The 13,596-nt window shown below is 43.3% G+C and overlaps 1 long non-coding RNA gene across 1 annotated transcript; it reads right to left on the bottom strand.

Annotated features, from left to right (window-relative positions):
- Positions 1-7,859: 7,859 nt before the first annotated feature.
- Positions 7,860-10,615, bottom strand: LOC143682222 (uncharacterized). The gene is made up of 3 exons (XR_013175037.1): positions 10,475-10,615; positions 9,110-9,168; positions 7,860-8,235 (listed from the first exon to the last, which is right to left on the bottom strand). It is a non-coding gene; the product is annotated as an uncharacterized LOC143682222 (long non-coding RNA).
- Positions 10,616-13,596: the final 2,981 nt, after the last annotated feature.

Here is a 13,596-nt window from a genome sequence, read left to right on the forward strand (position 1 = left end):
ATAGCCCCCTGAACTTGCTCATCCTCTAGGGTTTCTGAAATCAGTGTACCCAGGGTTGAGGTAAACAATCTGGAATTCTCTCTTCTCGTCACCCAGTCCAACCTAGTCTGTTGCTTCCATCGTACAAATATCGCTCCTGTCGAGGCCCTTTTGCCTAATTTCCTGTCCAAGATAACTGGTGTCCCTGAACCCATTCTTCTCTTACCTGATTGATTCTCCTCATGGCAGCCACATCTGATTCTGTTAATTCCTTAGCTAAAACCCTTCATTGACTCACAATTCGCTCTTCAAATAATTGTCCTGATGCCTCAAATTGCCTTCAGGCCCCAGTAGACCCCAGCCTCTGCTGACCTGTCTAGCCTCATCCCACTCCATACTCTGGTTTTCTGCAAGGTCCCCATTGTGATCCAACTTTCAGTTCCTGGAATGCACTGGACCCCTTCTCCCCTAGCCTCTGCATATGCTTTTGCTTCTTCCTGGAATGGCCTGATTACTCACTTATGTATTTAATCCCGTTCATGAAAAGCGCAGCTCAAATCCTACTTCCCAAATGGAATTAAAGTGATTACTCATACTTGTTTAGACCATCCAGTGGTGTTCAAACCCTCAGTCTCTATCCTTTATATACTTACTAAACCTGTGATTAAATAATTTATCTTGTAGTTAGGTGTTTCGTATTTATTTCTCCTGCTGGAATGTCAGCCTGGTGTCCAAGTTCCTAATTGCCGGCACTTGATATTTTTTTATTTAGGAATAAAAAGAAAGGACCCACTCTCTTTCAACAGGTCCCTGATTTAAATAATGTATATCAATCACTGACCCCCATAATGGGGGCAGGGGGGAGGTTTGTGCTTGACTTTGGGGATAACTGGTAAAGGGATAAAGAGTGGTTCTTGGCATTAAGATGTTCACAGTCATTGAATTGAATTTGCTTAATATGAAGCCAGTCTTCCAACACACTTAGGAGAAGTAGGCTTAGAAACGTATGTCTGGGCTCCAAAGGAATGGCCTTCAAAAGGGATGGGCTTGCCGATTAAAGTTATAGGTCACTTTAACTGCATTCTGAAGAGAGCATGCTGGTTACCAATGTCTGTGCCGATAGATGAGCATGCTTGTTCGAGAAGATAGGACCACTGCCACAGCTCGGTGGGGAGGGTGGCGGTAGAATGACACAGAAAAGGAGCTTCCCTCTCATTTTGTACATAGTGTCTGTGTGAGCTTAGGCAGGTTGGGTGATGCCTTGGGCCATAATTATTTGTCTGAAGGAGGAAAAAAAATGGAATTGGTGACATGCCTCATAAGGGCCTGTGCTGTTAAGTTAAACAACGAATAAATGCTCATTTTCCCCCTTTCCCTTTTCCTTAATCACCAGGGCCCATGATTCTAAAATATTTTCGCGTGCCCTTCCTTGACAGCTGAAAAGCCAACATGACACCTGGAAATGCCCTTCTTCCCTGTGCTTGTTCCAGATCCTCAACTCCTATCTAGTAACGGCAGCTGGATACATCCATTTAGGATTTATCCCAAATAAGTTTTTACTATCAAACTTTTTCACCTGTTCTTCAATGACACTGGAAGTACCACAAGCATACAAATCCCATTTTACACTTCTTTGCATTCCCACAAAATGCCTTGTAAATTACTTTGTGGTCATTAACAAAATGATGACTCATCCTTTGATAATACACATCACAACTAAATAGAGATGACTTCACTCCCCCACCCTCACCTCTCCATGGCCACCACGATGGATAAACGGGGTCAGCCTGTATCCTCTGTGCAACACCTTGCCTGGACCTGAACCACTTGGCACATCAGGCATTGGTGGACAGTTAAGTTTCCATTCTTCTTCTTCTTGGTTCAGTTACTGATTGGTCTGATGAAATGAAGACAAATGTGAACTGATGACCACAAGTACTTTCTGCATTTGAAATAACCACAGCAGGGTTGTTGACGGCTCATCCAAGCGGATATTTGGAAGATCATTTTTCCTTGCCAGTGGCAGGTCCTGGCAGGGTATTAGCAAACTCACATCATATTAAACTCTACACCTCTGTTACTAGGTATTATATGGGAATTGATTGGAACAGTTGGTGAGTGGAACATACAATCACTCATAATCTAAACTCAGAACATTGTAAAGGGGTACAACTGGAATTAGGAGATGTATCCATGACTACTATCTCTTAGAAGTTCTTTGAAATCTGAAAGGCCAGAGTTTTTAATTTTGTGCATTTGCCATGATTTGTTACCCTAACCAAAATGAATACAGGCTTCTCCTGCCCTGAAGTGGGTAAACTAACTTGGAGAGGTGAGTCGGGTTTTGGATTAACGTAGGAGCCCTACCGCCTGGTGCTGGGTGATTTGTTTAGGTCCAGCTTGAATATGCTCTAACCCAACGTTGCTATAAAATAATGACCACCACCCTCTCCGGCTTGATGTAACTCATGTGGTACAAAAATAAATGATTTCCTAGAGATGCAACTAGGCACACCGATGCATTTGTCACTCAATTCCCTTTGTTCTCAGGTTTTTAAGAATTCATTCCCACATCCCTCTTTTCAATGGAGTTTATCAGAACTCTTCAGAGAGGTTCACAATTGGCTTCTCTCAGGCTTGGTGAGCTCCCCTTCACACCACAAATGACCGAGGTCACCTGTGGGCATTCACTGCAGCGTGTGCTCGATGCTAAGCACCCAGGTCCTCAGGCAGGTGCATGGCAGGTTCTTGCTGATTCAGTGAGGGAGCAGCCAGCACTCTCGTGTGGTGCATCTAACTACACATAGGTATCCAGTGCATTTCTTTATTCTGGTCATAGTTTAAATTTTTTCAAGTTAAAAAAGAATGCAAAAACATACACTTGCTAATTGGGATGGATTGCCATTTGCCACACCATTTCTTTTTTCCATCTTGGGTACATTCTTTGAAAAATGAATGTAACCCAAGCCATGTCAGTGCTGGAGATGAAGAGGGGAGGGAATTGTCTGCTGTCTTTAGGGACATAATTGTCTTCGTTAACCTGAAGACAGCTGAAAGACCTGACAGCTTTCATCTGGAGACAAGGAATGAGGCAGGAGATCAGAGTTTAAAATGAGAAAGATTTTGGACTTTGTGGTGTCCAGATAGACACTAATAAAGGGAATGAGAGAAGATTCTTGGCAGTAAGTGCCCAAAGGAGAAAGAGGGAGGTTGGGGAAGTCTACCTGACACCTGTCAGTGGCAGAGCACCTGACCTTCCCTTGTGGAACCAGGTGAACCGATGGCCCACGAGTAGCTCAGCGCACTTCATTAAGGCTGTGCAGCCTTTGCTGTGTCCCGTAAATTTTGATATGTTGTGTTTTCATTTTCATTCGCCTCGAGATATTTACTGATTTCCCCTGTAATTTCTTCCTTGACCCACTGGTTGTTTAAGAGTGTGTTGTTGAGCCTCCACGTATTTGTGAATTTTCTGGCGCTGTGCTATTATTGATTTCCAACTTCATTCCTTTATGATCTGAGAAAGTGTTGTGTAGGATTTCAATCTTTTTAAATTTGTTGAGGCTTGCTTTGTGACCCAGCATATGGTCTATCGTTGAGAATGATCCATGAGCACTTGAGAAAAAGGTGTATCCTGCTGTTGTGGGGTATAATATCCTATAAATGTCTGTTAAGTCTAGCTCATTTATTGTAATATTCAAATTCTCTGTTTCTTTATTGATCCTCTGTCTAGACGTTCTGCCCATTGATGAGAGTGGGGAATTGAAGTCTCCAACTATTATGGTAGATGTGTCTATTTCCCTTTTCAGTGTTTGCAGTGTTTGCCTCATATATTTTGGAGTATTCTGGTTTGGTTCATAAATATTTATGATTGTTATGTCTTTATGCTGAATTGTTCCTTTTATTAGTATATAGTATCCTTCTTTGTCTCTTTTAACTGTTTTACATTTGAAGTCTAATTTGTTGGATATTAGTATAGCTACACCTGCTGTTTTCTGGTTGTTATTTGCATGAAATATCTTTTCCCAACCTTTCACTTTCAACCTATGTTTATCTTTGGGTCTAAGATGTATTTCCTGTAGACAGCATATAGAAGGATCCTGTTTTTTAATCCATTCTGCCGGCCTATGTCTTTTGATTGGGGAGTTCAATCCATTAACATTTAGTGTTATTACTGTATGGGTAGTACTTTCTTCTACCATTTTGCCTTTTGGATTTTATATGTCATATCTAATTTTCCTTCTTTCTACACTCTTCTCCACACCTCTTTCTTTTGTGTTTTCATATCTGCCTCTAGTGCTTCCTTTAGTATTTCTTGCAGAGCTGGTCTCTTGGTCAAAAATTCTCTCCATGATTTTTTTGTCTGAAAATGTTTTAATTTCTCCCTCATTTTTGAAGGACAATTTTGCTGGATATAGGAGTCTTGGTTGGCAGTTTTTCTCTTTTAGTAATTTAAATATATCATCCCACTGTCTTCTCCCCTCCATGGTTTCTGCTGAGAAATCTACGCATAGTCTTATTGGGTTTCCCTTGTGACACTGGTCTTTCTAAGATGCAGATATAATTGTGCCTCTCTTCTGCACACAATCCTTCAGTGTCTCCCCATTGCCCTCAAAGTCTGCAATAATGGCCTGGTGCCTGCCACCTCTCCAGCCTCATTTTGTGCCAGAGGCCCTTTTAGATATCAGCCACCCTGACATGTTTTCTCTCCTCTCGAGGCCTTGAAGGTGTTGGCCTCTACCTGGCAGGAGTTCCCACAGCCCTACCTCCACCTGCCTGCTCTTCTCCTCCTCATCCTTTGGGCCTTTGCTGAGGAACCACCTCCTCTGAGAAGCATGCTTGAGCCCACATGTTGGGTCTGATGCCCTTACTTTGGACTCATAAAGTACTTAGTCTTTATCTGTGCTATAATTGTTGGGGTTTTTACTTTGGGACTACTTCTCTAGTCTGTGAATGTTTCTACTTGGATGCCACTCTTGACTAAATGTTGCTCAAGCAGTAGGCAACTGTTTTTCTCACCCAGTAAAAAACAGGTCTTTTCAGGGCTGGTTCTTAACTCATTGAAGTTGGGACTCTTAATGAGCCTCTCTGCAGTTCTTATGGCCTTTTCCTCGCAGTCACAAGATGGTTGCCAGAGCTCCAAATCACATAAAAGCAAAACAAAGGGAGGAATGTGCTCCCCACTTACCTGGTTGAGGGGAGCTGGGGCAAGAGGCAAGGTTGCAGGGTGGAGAAGACCCTGGGGGATCTGCTCAGTTCACCAGGTTCTAGGACTCTCTGAAAACCTTTGGACCAAATACATTCCAAGGCCTCTTCCAGAATTCAGTGATTTAACACCAGTGAGCTTCATATACATTTAAATTTTTACATGTCTTGATTTATTTAAGAAGTGGTTGGTTGGAGGTACGTACATGTATATACCGAAGCTGAAAGTATCAGGCATAGTTAACTGAAATTTACTCATTTTATTAATATAATAAGGAAAAGATGAAGATTACACAGTCCTAATGGATTTTGGATCCACCTGAATTTGTTCTGGCCCCAAGTGGGGATGGCAGAGGTGGGGGTGTGTCCTGTATATACAGCCATTATGTGGGTCATCAAAACAGCTCCCTTGTTGTTTGCTGGGTGGAGCTGGTGCACAGGCTTCCTATTTCATCGTGTTTTTTTCGGCACTTTCTTGCTGCCACTACCTCTCTTTTCCTTTCCTTCCTTCCTTTCTTTCCTCTCTTTCTCTTTGAGATTTTTACCTTTATTGATTTGTAACTGCTGTTTGTATGTTGGAGATAATAGTCTATCATCTTTTACACACGTTGCAAATGTTTTTTCCCTGGATTTTAATTTGTTTCTTAATGTCAGCTTTTTTTTTTCCTTTGTTCTTTTTAAAGCTTATATGTGATCAATACTATCTACCTTTTTCTTTATGGATTGAATTTTTTTTTCTTTTTCTTTGTTTTTTTTTGCAGATTTTATTGAGATATATTCATTTATATATTCGTTCCAAAATATACAATCAGTATCTCACAGTATCATCACTTAGTTGTGCTGTCGTTATCATAGTCCATTTTAGACCATTTTCATTACTCCACAAAGAAAATTGTCAGATAAACAAAAAGATAATCCAAAACACCCCTCATCCCTTATTTTCCCTATCATTGACCCCTAGTGTAGGTGTGGTATACCAGTTACTGTTGATGAATGGATTTTAAGGTATTATTGCTAATTCTAGTCTGTAGCTTGCAATAGGTATTTTTCCTCATTACCGCTTAGTTATTAACTCTTTGTACCAGTGTCATAAGATTGAGGAAGTTTCCTTCAATTCTACCTTTTAAAGTGTTTTAATCAAGAAAGGATGCTGAATTTTGCCAAATACATTTTCCGTGTCAATTGGAATGATCATGTGTTTTTACCTTTTAGATCTGTTCATTGTTCTACTACACTGACTGATTTTCTTGTATTGAATCACCTTTACCTGCCTGAAATAAACTCAATGTGGTTGTGCTATATAATTCTTTTAATGGGTCATTGGGTTCAAATTGCAAGTATTTTGTTGAGAAGTTTTGCATCTATGAACATTAGTGAAAATGGAGGAGGCAGAGATTGGAGTGATGCAGCAACAAGACAAGAGTCAGCAAGGTAGGCTGGCAACATGAGAAGCTAGTAGAGGCAAGAAAGGATTTTCCTCTACAAGTGTTAGATGGAGCATGGCTCTGCCAACACCATGACTTCGGACGTTTGGCCTCTAAAACTGTGAGGCAATACACTTCTGTCATTTTAAGTGGAACTTTGTTACAACAGCCCCAGGAATCTAAGACAGTGTCAGAACTCTGATGCCAATCCTATGATTTTACCATTCACCAAATTGAATTGTCAGGTCATCTTCCATTCCATAGACCAGATATATACAAGTTACGAAGGTAGAGGGACATTACTAAATAAGTCTGACTCTTCTTAACTTCCACTTGGAAGTACATGAATCAGAACCTCTTTGTTTTGGGCACCAAAAAACTTCAGTGATGGAAATGGGGGGAGCCTCTGGTGGGAATGGCTCCTATGGGGCAGTCACTGTAATTAGAGCTCACGTTCCCTGTACCCTGAACTCAGCCCAGTGCATTTATCCTGAGCAGAGGGCACTGGCGCCATCCCTTCTCATTCTGTGTCTTCAGAGGTTGTTAATTGGCAGGACCTAAGTCTGAGCACCAATTATGAGGACCTGGTTATTATTCTTTTTAAAGGGCAGAGCTGCATTCCTGGTATAACTTCTGCCCCAAAGCAGATTGGAAAAGTTAATTTGTGAAGCCCTTTCATGGGAAGATGGCACTAGACCCACATTTCTCTTGGTGCCAATTAAATAACTTCATTCGTACAGCCAATAGAGTAATATAAATGAATTTACTTCCTTGCTCTTTGCCACACAAGAAAGAAAATGAAAGAAACTATACAAAATAGAAACTCAACACTGAATCCGTGAAACAATTTCAATGTATTTTTATATCAGGAAAGAAAGCATGACAATCGAAATGGAAGGAGATATTGAAAATGAAAATCGAAATGCCTCCATTACTAACAATTCTAATTACTCCAACAATACTATCAGAAATTTGAACAGAATAGAGAGAAGTCTTTATCCCCTTCTCCTTTTAGCAGAGGGCCATTGGTCCCCATACTTATGTTTCTCGTGTTAAACTAAATCCCTTGGAGAAGTTCAAATGTCACAGCTTTAGCCCCAAGAGGAGAGCAGCCTTAGGAGAGACAGCTGGTGTACCCAGAGGCTACAAGGCTCAGCTCCAGGCAGTTGAGGGTGGTGGGTGAGAGTGTGGGTGGCATGCCACAGCGCCTGAGGCTAAGTCCTGGACCTGCCTCTCAATAGCTCTGTGGGAATAGTAACTACATAGGGCTCAGTGTCTAAAGAGGTTCACAAGTATTAACCCATTTAATCCTCCCAGCAGTCATAGATTAAGTTAGGACCTCTGCCTTCCCTTCCATAAATCCCTTTTCCTGCTTAGCACTAATTTCAGTGTGTCGTTGAATATTTCTGTGATTGCCTAGTTAGGACTGTAAGTACCGCAACCATAAGTCCAGGCTGGGTTGTGCAGCCTTGGCGCGCAGGCAGAGGGTGCAGTGTGTGGAGCATGGCAGACAGTCCATCGGCTGAGAGGGGATGGCATCACTCAGGGCTTCACAGAGAAAAAGGTCACTGGGCTGAGATTTGTATCTTAGTGGCTGGTGCAAAGTAGTCACTCAATAAACATGTGTTACCTGAATAAACAAAAGAAGAGGAAAGCTGGCTCAATGTATATTCAGAATCCAAATGCACAGAATTGATTTTGTCGCTTAATACGTAGCTGTGACCTAAAGAGTGCTCAACCGACCCCAGGAGGTGTGTGAGTGAGCCTGGACCCGAGGGCACCAGGGAAAGGGGGTATTGGACCCAGCCCAAGCTTGTGGGGAATCAACAGCTCAGTCACTGCGAGGGAGGAAGCTCAAAACAAGAGATGGATGTCCTCAGGAAAATCCACAGCTGGGATTTTGGTAGAATTGTGTGATGGTTTCACTTTCCTCCAGGAACAAATTGTTCTTAAGGAGGAATGCTTTCTGCCAGGAATTCTGCCCCCCCCCCCCCGAATGGAAGATAATTAAATGTCTCCCCCAGGAGGAAATAAATAACATCTCTGGCCTATAACTCCTTGATTAAGAGACCTTTCATTGCCTCTTATGATGTGCAGGTCACCATAAGAAGTTTGAGAAAGTGAGAAACTTGTCCCTCTTTGTATTTCAAGTGAAGGAAAGCAGTTGCAATGGGATTTTCTGTAGGCGGAGATTGAATTAGATATCACCATGCCTGGAGGTGGAAATTAAATTTCACCTTGGATCCATTATTTTGCCTGGGGAAATAATAAGATCTTGTTCTTCAATACTCCTTTACGAGGCTTGGCTCTAGGCTCCTGTCAAAAAGTTCTTCTGCCTGATCCTGAATTCTGAGTGAGCAGCAGCAGCTCTGGGACTCAAGATCACGCAGATCGTAAGAGAGCCACCTTCAGTCTTCAGACAGAAGGTGAAAGAGTATGGGGAATATTTGTATATTTCCTGGGCATTATACTTGTAAGATCAAAGATGAGTGCGGTATACCTACCAGTTCCATTGACCCATCTGTGGTTGCTTCCTCAGTCCCTGAGTATAAAATGTGGAGGTCTGTTGTAGACACATGGACAAACAGAAGAGAACAGGCACAAAGTGAGAAGTTTCCTGTTTTCCATGAGATTAGCCACCAGAAAGGATCTACTGTGGAAGAGGCATTAAACAACCATAGAGACAAAACAGTCCTGACAGCTTATGTTAGACAACCTTTGCCACTGTCCATCCCAGAACCGGCAAGCTAGGCACATGTTGGCAAAGATGGTGGGTACAGATGGTCCAAAATGTGAACTCTTTCTCACCAATGCCATTCTAGTTACTGCCTCTGAATATCCAATCTGGCAACAAAAGGTCAAAGCTTAAGCCCCAAATGTGGCACTACCAGCCACTTTGTTCCAAGTTAGTTATGTTAGGTTCCTTCCATTCTGGAAAAGCCAGTGATCCCTCAAAGGGACAGATACCTATTCCATGGATGGCCTTACCTTGGCTGCCTGGGGAACTTCAGCCAGTACCACTGTCTGTGGGCGTATGTGTTGCTTATTTCACAGACATGGAATCTCACGCAGCATAGCATCTAACCAGAGGACCCACTTGGTGACTGAGGAGGTGCAGGACAGGGTCCATGACCATGGAATCCATCAGCCATGTCACACTCTGCACTGTTAAGATGCTGACAGCTGACTGGGGTGACCTGCTGAAGGCACAGTCAATGCACCAGCTAGGAGTAATGCTCTGCAAGGGTGAGCGCCCTTTTTCAGGACACACCAAACCATACACTAGACTCCTCTGTATGGTATAATGTACGCAATGGAAAGATAAATTGACCCAGAACCAAGGTTTGAAAGCAGGAGTGGCTCCGTTTGCCATCATTCTCAATGACCCACTGGGTGAATCTTGCCTCCCATGCCTACAATTTTGAATTATGCTGTTTACCAGTTGAAAGATGCTCTTGCCATAGTACAAAGCAAGGATCCCATTCAGCTACAGACTACAGCTGGCACCTGGGCACTTTGGACCCCCTTGTGAAGGGACCAACAAGAAAGAAGAATTATATTAATGGGTGTAATTGATTCTGATCAAGAGGAGAAGGTGGAGTTATTTTTACACAAAAGGTATAGGGATGAATATACATGAAATCCTGGTAGTCCGCTGGACACCTTGAAATCTCCTTGCCTTCTTATACCCATGAATGAACATGTACAGAAACCCCAAACTGAGAAGAGTATGACTTCCAGGGCTCAAGACTCCTTGGAAATTAAGGTTACGGTCATGGCATCAGGTCAGCCCCCAGTGTCTGCAGAGGTATTAGCTCAGGTTGAGAGAAATTCGTAACTGATAATGGAGGAGAGAGAAAAATAAGTACCGGATACTGTGTTGAGACCATCTGTAGCAATAGAGGCTGTAGTTTGTCCCAAAGTTTCCTTCGGCTAGCAAGTCCCATGGGAAACATGGAGTGTCCAGTCCCTAAACATGTGGACAAGTAGATGTTGTGCAGCCAAATGGGTGGTCTGAGGCAGCCATGGACAGTCACTGCTAACATCTCTCTTCCTGCTTATTGCAGCATAGTTTGCCCCCCACCGAAGCTGCCCCTAACCAATAGCCAAACATGGTACATGTCCCAGAGCCAGGCCATTTCTGCCCCACATGGGACTCTCTACAGGCAGGTTTTGCTTGGCTACTTCTTGTTCTGGCTTAGGTTTTCTCAGCACCCTAAATCAATTAGGTCTTCAGCTGCCTAATCATCTGTCTGCCCCTCCCCCACGTAAGTCAAGCATGCGTTGTGGTCTAAAGGTTCTCAACACATATCCTTGCTGCCTCTTTCCTTTATAGTTTCCCAATAAACCCCTTGCACGTCCAATTCAATGTTGGCACCTGCTTTTCAGGAGATAACTGACACAAATAATTGTTGACTGTCAGAAAACATAAATATATGAATGGACAGATCAGGGTTAAATCCTTGCGTTGCCACATACTAGTATTTTTTTCTCTTGTGACATTTTGCTTTCCTTCTCTCTTATTTTCCCCACGCCGTTCTTTTAGTAAAGCCTCCAGCTGTTTGGGGGACACTCCTTTCTTTCAGTTCATGGGCTTTGAGGCTGGCCCCAGGACTCAGAGTCCAGGACTGAAAATCACAATTCCCATCCATATCCAATTCTGCTGTCGTGACCTCTCAGCCACATTTCAACCCAGAGTGCCCCTTCTTTTTATATTGCTGCCTTTAATTTCACTTCCCTCTCTCCCTGAAGACTGAACAAAGAAGGAAATTCATGAAAATAGAGATGCAAAGGAAGAGTAGAAACTTCTGCTTACTGTTGAACTAATTTACATACTTTGTCTTTATGAGGAAAATTACTTTTAAAAAATGCGTGTGTGGTTTGTAAGGTCCCCGCCATTTCTAAACACAGCAGTGACCGCAGATCCTGATGGATGTCAACAAGGGCTCGTTAGCCACACTCGCTCTGAAGGCCGTAGGGACCGCTTCTTCCTTACCTCTTCCAGCATCTGGTGGCCCCAGGCATTCCTAAGCTTGGGGCAGCACCACTCCAGTCGCTGCCTCCGTCTTCACATGCCCCCCTCTATGGCTCTCTGTCTTCTCCTCTTCTGCTCTTATCAGGACACTCTCATTGTTTGGGGCCCATCCTGATCGAATATGACCTCATCTCTAACCTGACCTTAATTCCATTGCAGAGACCCTATTTCCAAATAAGGTTCCAAGAATTTTGGGGAGGTCACCATTCAAACCACTGCACATGCCTACTAAGAAAGGGAGAAGAAAAGCCTTTCTTCCTCTTTATTGGAGACACGTATAAAACTGTGTGTTTTGTTTTTGTTCCTTCTGTCCCAGAACTGACTTTTAGAACCGTAGGCATTTCTATTTAGCTTTATCATCAAGACTTCAGAGAGAAATGCTGGGCTTTTTTTTGTTTTTTCATTAGAAAGAATACCTGTTCTTGAGCCTGGTTCCTTCGGGAGGGCCTGTGAGTCATGTGGCCTGGTAAGGAGCATGAGCCCTGGGGTCAAGTGTCCAAGAGTGGAATTGCAGCAGGCCACTGAGGTTTCTGAGCCTCAGTTCCTCCTACTGCGTAATGGGTAATGGTGGTTCATGGGGTGTCCGTACGACCACCTGAAAGTCTCATTACGGGACCATACCTAGCATAAGGTAAGCAGTTGAAAATGAGAGGCACTGATGTGTGTGTGTGACTGAGATACAAAGTCTATGGGACAAGTGGTCTGGGTCCAAATCTGGGCTTGTCATTTAATGTGTGTGCATGTGCTTTGGTTACTTCATCTGACAAAAAAAGGGGGGATATATACCTGCACATGCACACTTATTTGCAGTGAAACATGTGCATACATATATGAGAGAGAATGAATGGGGGAGATGGTATGAGTGATTTAACCCATGTGATGCCCTGAGACAAGTGCCTGGTGCATTCTGATTGCTCAACACAGATGAAATCTCGGGGCCTTCTGTTCATTATTATTCAGTGAGCACATGGTCAGGGCTTGACTGTTGGAGCTCAGGGCAGACCCACTTGCCAGCAAGGTTGACCCCAGATTCCCCCTAGGCAGAAGGGACCAAGGGACCAATGAGTAAAGGTCAACAGTCAGACTTGTGCCTTGTCTTGACTATGACACTTGCTAAGTGTGTGGCTTTTGATTGATTAAGCTCTGTGTTGGAAAGGTATTTGCTCTTCTATAAAATAGGGATAGTAATAGAATCAGTCTCAAAAATTGTTGTGAAGAGAACGTGAAATACCTTACCTGATGCCTAGTCCATGCTCCAACTGTGTCATGAGAAGGATGAAAAGATGATGGTGAATGTCTTTTTGCTGCAGTTACGGGTGTAGCACGGTGATTCAGAGTATGAGTTCTGGAGTCAGACCGTCTGAACTAGAACTCCAGCATAGTTCATAACCAACTCCGAGTAGATATCGCCGTGCCAACCCAGTCCAAGGCGTGGGTGTTAATTCTCTCACTGAACCCATGCAGCTGCCTCTGGAGGTGGTGCTGCCATCATCCCCAGTCCACAGATGAGAAGACCAAAGCCCAGAAATCTGAAACAAGAGGTCCAAGGGTGCACACGTAATCAGTGGCATGGTGCAGACGTCAGCCCAGGCTGTCTTGAGGCCAAGGCGGTGCCCTGGTTGCATTCTGTGGATTTTAGACTATAACTGTCTCGTGGTCAGGGCTGTTTGCTGTTCACTTTTTTGCCCATAGTGCCAGATGCAATGCTGGATGCATAGTAGGCCCCTCTTATAAGTATTTCTGTGAGGGATTTAATCAATGAATGAAAGACATGGGGAAATGACCCATCAAACCAAACAGAAATGAAAAATCCAGAAGCTATTTTTGTAATCTACGGGAGCCGAGTTTCTACTTCTGGAGCTCAGCTGCTGCTTGCAGTGTAGTCGGTTTTCATGAAGGAGAGCTATGCTTTCCAGGATCAGATGGCTGGTGAAAGCTGATTCTAGAGCACACTGG

This window comes from Tamandua tetradactyla, chromosome 5 (assembly GCF_023851605.1).
Source record: "Tamandua tetradactyla isolate mTamTet1 chromosome 5, mTamTet1.pri, whole genome shotgun sequence".
NCBI classification, from domain to species: Eukaryota; Metazoa; Chordata; class Mammalia; order Pilosa; family Myrmecophagidae; genus Tamandua; species Tamandua tetradactyla.